Raw genomic sequence first — 6,101 nt, forward strand, 5'->3', positions numbered from 1 at the left:
AAGCACTTACTATGTGCAGAGAACACTGTTGTAAGCACTAGGGTAAATACAGGGTAATCAGATTGTCCCACATGAGGCTCACAGTCTTCATCCCCATTTTACAGATGAGGCAACTGAGGCACAAAGAAGTTAAGTGACTTGCCCACAGTCACACATCTGACAGTGGCAGAATTCAAACCCATGACCTCTGACTCCCAAGCCCGGGCTCTTTCCACTGAGCCACGCTGCTTCCCAAGCAGCGTGAGAGAGCACAACACAATGAGAATAATAATAATAATGTTGGTATTTATTAAGCACTTATTATGTGCAGAGCACCGTTCTAAGCACTGGGGGAGATACAGGGTAATCAGGTTGTCCCAGGTGAGGCTCACAGTCTCAATCCCCATTTTACAGATGAGGTAACTGAGGCACCGAGAAGTAAAGTGACTTCACAGTCACACAGCGGACAAGTGGCAGAGCTGGGATTCGAACCCATGACCTCGGACTCCCAAGCCCATGCTCTTTCCACTGAGCCATGCTGAGAATGCAGGGGAAACAGCTCTTTCCACAAAGGAGTAGGAGTGGAACAGAGCCCAAGTCTACCTGGTCCTTGGCAATGAGACGTGGCTGGGCCCACGCCAGCCGCTGGTGGGCCTGGGTCAGTCGCCAGTGTCGGCCAAGGAAGCCGGGTTGAGGAAAAGGGAATCAGAGCAGACATTCCGCTGACCCGGGCAGATCTCTTCCCCAAGCCTCAGGCTCTTCAGCTTCCTTCACCTTGGTTTGGATGGGAATCATTTCATTTGGTCACCCAAGGATGCGACTGCTCTTTTTAACCCGATCTTCCCTCCGGAAGACTCGTGGGCTTCCATCTTGGATGAGAAACAGTACGGCCTAGTGGAAAGAGCACAGGCCTGGGAATCAAATAACCTGGGTTCTAATGCTGGATCCGCCGCCTGTCTGCTGAGTGACCTCGGGCAAGTCACTTCACTTCTCTATGCGTCAGTTACCTCATCTGTAAAATGGGGAATAAGGCTGTGAGCCCCACGTGGGACGTGGACTGTGTCTGACCTATCCTGTATCCACCCCAGGGCTTAGTACAATGCCTGGCACATAGTAAGCGCTTAACAAGTGCCATTCAAAAATAAAAATGAAAAGCCCTTTGACAGCCAAGCGAATCCTTAGGGTGAACTGATCCCAGCCAGCCCACACTCGAGCTTGGCAGGACAGAGAAAGCTGCTTCCTTAGAGGTCGGTTCTGGAAGTCCAAGTTAAAGCTCTGTTTGGGTTCTGGCCCATGAGACAAGTGACCGATGATCTGGGCTAGGCCTCGGGAATTTGCATAAGTCTTTGTTTCTTTTTTTATTGTATTTGTTAAGTGCTTGCTATATGCTAGGCACACTACCGTGGCTCGGTGGAAAGAGCACGGGCTTGGAAGTCAGAGGTCATGAGTTCGAATCCCAGCTCTGCCACTTGTCAGCTGTGACTGTGGGTGAGTCACTTCACTTCTCTGTGCCTCAGTTACCTCATCTGTCAAATGGGGATTAACTGTGAGCCTCACGTGGAACAACCTGATTACCCTGTATCTACCCCAGCGCTTAGAACAGTGCTCTGCACATAGTAAGCGCTTAACAAATACCAACATTATTATTATTAATAAGCCAGTTGGCCTCCTGAACATTTTATATTAAGGTCTGTCTTTCATATTAATTTCTGGTTCCTGTCCCACCCACCATAGACTGTGAACTCCTTATGGGCAGAGAACGCATCTGCTAATTAGAGAAGCAGCGTGGCTCAGTGGAAAGCGCACAGACTTTGGAGTCAGAGGTCATGGGTTCCAATTCCGGCTCGGGCACTTGTCAGCTGTGTGACTTTGGGCAAGTCACTTCACTTCTCTATGCGTCAGTTACCTCATCTGTAAAATGGGGATTAAGCCTGTGAGCCCCACGTGGGACAACCTGATTCCCCTGTGTCTACCCCAGCGCTTAGAACAGTGCTTGGCACATAGTAAGCGCTTAACAAATACCAACATTTTTTAATTCTGCTGTAGTGTACTCTCCCAAGTGCTTAGTACAGGGCTCTGCACATAGTAAGCGCTCGATAAATACAATTGATCGATCCATCTTCCCAGCCCCACAGCACTTAGGTACATAGCCATTAATTTATTTATATTAACATAATTATCGTATTTGTTAAGCGCTCACTATGTGCCAAGCACTATTCTGAGCACTGAGGTAGATTCAAGGTAATCAGGTTGTCCCACGTGGGGCTCACAGTCGTAATTCCCATTTTACAGATGAGGGAACTGAGGCAGAGAAAAGTTAAGTGGCTTGCCCAAGGTCACACAGCAGACAAGTGGCAGAGCCGGGATTAGAACCCTCGTCCTCTGACTCCCAGGCCCGTGCTCTTTCCACTAATCCATGCTGCTTCTCACCCCGTCCCCCCCTCCAGACTGTAAGCTCCTTGTGGGCAGGGACTATGTCTGTTATATTGTACTCTTCCAAGTGCCCAGTAGAGTGCTTTGCACATGGTTAAGTGCTCAATAAATACAACCGATTGAACATGCCCTGGGCTAAGCAGGGTGAGTGTGAACACACATGCAGAGTGCAGTGGTCTGCCCAGAGAAAGCGTTCAATAAACAGCACTGAGCATATCTGTAATTTATTCATTTATATTAATATCTGTCTCTCCCCCTTGACTTTAAGCTTGCTGTGGACAGGGAATGTGTCTTTCAACTCAGTTGTACTGTACTCTCCCAAAGCATTTATTCATTCATTCAATCGTATTTATTGAGCGCTTACTGTGTGCAAAGCACTGTACTAAGCGCTTGAAAGAGGACGATACAACATATTCCCCACCCACAACAAGCTCACAGTCTAAAGCACTTAGTAAGCACTCAATAAATATGGATTGACTGATTGCTGTATAACCTGTATGACAAGTTCTAACTTCTCTGTGCCTCAGTTATCTCATCTGTAAAATGGGGATGAAAACTGTGAGTCTCACGTGAGACATGGCCTGTGCCCAACCCAATTAACTTGTACACAACCCAGCGCTTAGTACAATGCCCAGCACATGGCAAGGACTTAACAAATATCATTAGACAATGGAATCTCTCTACTATCCTTGTGTGAGGTGAGGTGCGTGGCCATTCTCCCTGCCTCCATTTTGAAGATGGGCAAAGGTCAAGTAAAAATAGGTGTCCAGGTTGGCCTTAATTCTGTGTGCGTTTGTGTGTGTGAGAAAGAGACAGAGATAGAGAGGGAGAGAGAGAGAGCACTTTCCATAATTAATAATAATGTTGGTATTTGTTAAGCGCTTACTAAGTGCCGAGCACTGTTCTAAGCGCTGGGGGAGATACAGGGTAATCAGGTTGTCCCAGGCGGGGCTCACACACTTTTAATCCCCATTTTACAGATGAGGGAACTGAGGCACAGAGAAGTTAAGTGACTTGCCCACAGTCACACAGCTGACGAGTGGCAGGGCCGAGAGTCGAACTCACGATCTCTGACTCCGAAGCCCAGGCTCTTTCCACTGAGCCACGCTGCTTCTCACATGGCCAGGAGTAACTCTGGGGTGGAGTAGGGGGTTAGGTCCCTTTACTCAAACTATGAATAGCACTAAACTGAGAAGATTAGAGTGGATGCAGACCACGGGCAAGTCACTGTACCTCAGTTTTCTCATCTGTAAAATGGGGATTCAATGCTCTCCTTCCCCAATAGATTGAGAGCCCCGGATGGGAAGGGACTACGTCCAACCTGATCATCTTGTATTTAACCCAGCACTTAGTACAGTGTTTGGCACATAGCAAGTGCTTAAATACTATTATTATTTTATTAAGGCTTCACAGCTCAACATGTGGTTTGGGTGGAGGACGAGAGGAGTGTGTTTGGGGGTGTTGTGCAATGGATCCAAATTCCCAGCAAGGGGTAGGACTTCTCTAGGGATTAAACAAGTGCCCTTCTGGGCCTTGAGAGTGCTAGTGACTTCTTGAGGCTAACACTTTTCAGATTTGAGAGCCTAAAGGACAGGCTGCTGCTCTGTGGCAACTCTGTCCCCCTCCCAAGAGATCCAAGAACTCCAGCGAACAAACTTCATATGCACTAGCTGCTTTGTTATAAATATATTATGTACATTCAAAACATCACATTAAAATATTATTCCATGTTACAGAAAGATATTAAGGCTTTATATTTACATTAATCAAGCAAGCACCAAAAAAAAAAAGTCTCCATTTGTCCCAAGTCTCCCCCAAACCAGCCGGACACGTAAGTTTCTGGCTGGAGCGGTCAAACGAACGATGCAAACTTCCAAGCTAGCAGAAAGATCAGCGCCCGGGAAAAGATGTCCCACAGTCAGCGAAGAAAAGACGGATTCCGGACTTGGCCCGTGGATCTCGGCACTGACCCCGATAGCTCGGTTCTTTCCGGCCCGGCCCGCCGACCCAGACCGCGACCCCGCTGGCCCCGTGCCGAGCCCCCCCGCCTCCCCACCCGCCAATCCAGACCGTGATCTCGCGGTCTCGCCCACCCACCCTGGACTACACTCCGGCAGGCCCCAGGCTGCGCCCTTAAAGTCCTGCCCGCTAAGCCCAGGTTACGTCCCCTCGGCCCGGCCTGCAGACCCAGACCGTGACCCCGAGGCTCTGCCCGGATGACGTCCCCGCCAACTGACCCCATGGGACATGCCAACACAGTCCCACCCACCTGCACCCCACTAGCCCCAGGCTAAGCCCTCATGGCCCGGCCCGCTGACTCAGGCTGGGCTCCCGAGGACCTTCCTGCCGACCCTGGACTATGTCCCCGCTAGCCCCAGGCCACGCCCCCACCGCCCTATCGCTGACCCGGGACCTGGTGGCTTTGCCTGCCAACCACAGGTTATGCCCTTGCTGGCTTCAGGCCAGGCCTCCGAGGTCCTGCCTGCCGACTCAGGCCGGGCTCCCGAGGCCTCTCCTGTCCACCCTGGACTATGCCCCCTCGCTGGTGCCAGGCCTTGCTCCCACCGCCCTGCCGGCGGACCCTATACCATGCCCTGGCCACCCTGTCCTCCAATCCCAAGCTACGCCCCTACTGGCCCCAGGCCATGCCCCTTCCAACCTGCCTGTCCACCCAGGCTGGGACCCCACTAGGCTCCAGGTCGTAGTTCCCGCTACCCCGCCTGCCAACTCAGACCGTGCCCCTGAGGCCTTCCCCGCCGACCCAAGACCATGCCTCCGTTAGCTCCAAGCCATGCCTTTATAGCTCTGCCCGTTGAGCCAGACCCTGCCCCCGCTGGTCCCCGGTTCCTGTACTCCCTGACCACAGATCACAGACCCACGGATCCACTTGTGAGCGGCCAGTCTCTGCCCATGCCGGCCCCAGGTCGCGTTCCCACTGCCCTGCCTGCCGACCCAGACCGTGCCCCTGTTGGCTCCGGGCCTCCAGTCCACCGACCCATTCTGTGCCCCCTCCAGCCCTGGATCGGCCACGCCCCAAGATCCAGGGGATGCTTCAGGGACCCCACGCCCACCTTTTAAAGGAAGGGAGCCGGGAGGAGGGGAGATATGGACTGAGAGAGGTTGGGGCGGGCCGTGTCCTTTTCCCACGAGACCAGTGTGGGAGAGGAGAGGGCAAGACATCAGAAAGGACCTGTCTGAACCGAATGGGCGTGTCAGGAGGAGGAGGACACACAGGCTAAGCTGAATTGATCTCTAAGGGTCCTGACCAGATGTCCTGGTTTCCTCTAATATGCAGGGCTGCATTAGAGGACATTGAGGAAAAAATAATCAGTGACCGGAGCCAAAATGAGAAACCTCGACCATCGTCCGCTCTTTTCTCTGGGACCGGCGGGAAGGAAGTGAACGTAGAGGCGGCTGAAGTCAACTGCTCTTCATGCCTCCGGGTGCCGATCGATCCCCTGGACCGTTGTCACGTATGTATTTTTTTTCGGCGGGGGAAGTGGGAGGCAGAGGATTGGGACAGGCTTTTAAGACGAAGGGCTTTCCCCGCCCCTAAGATGGCAGCAGCCGTCGGTAAACGAAACAGGTCGGGCAGGCAGCCAGTTGTGGTTCGAGTACTGTTTCAAAAGGAAGCTGGAAGGGGGTGGGGTCCGCGCCTTCCTTTGCAGGTCAGATGCCGTTGGTGCTTT

Source organism: Ornithorhynchus anatinus, chromosome 8 (assembly GCF_004115215.2).
Source record: "Ornithorhynchus anatinus isolate Pmale09 chromosome 8, mOrnAna1.pri.v4, whole genome shotgun sequence".
Classification (NCBI taxonomy): Eukaryota; Metazoa; Chordata; class Mammalia; order Monotremata; family Ornithorhynchidae; genus Ornithorhynchus; species Ornithorhynchus anatinus.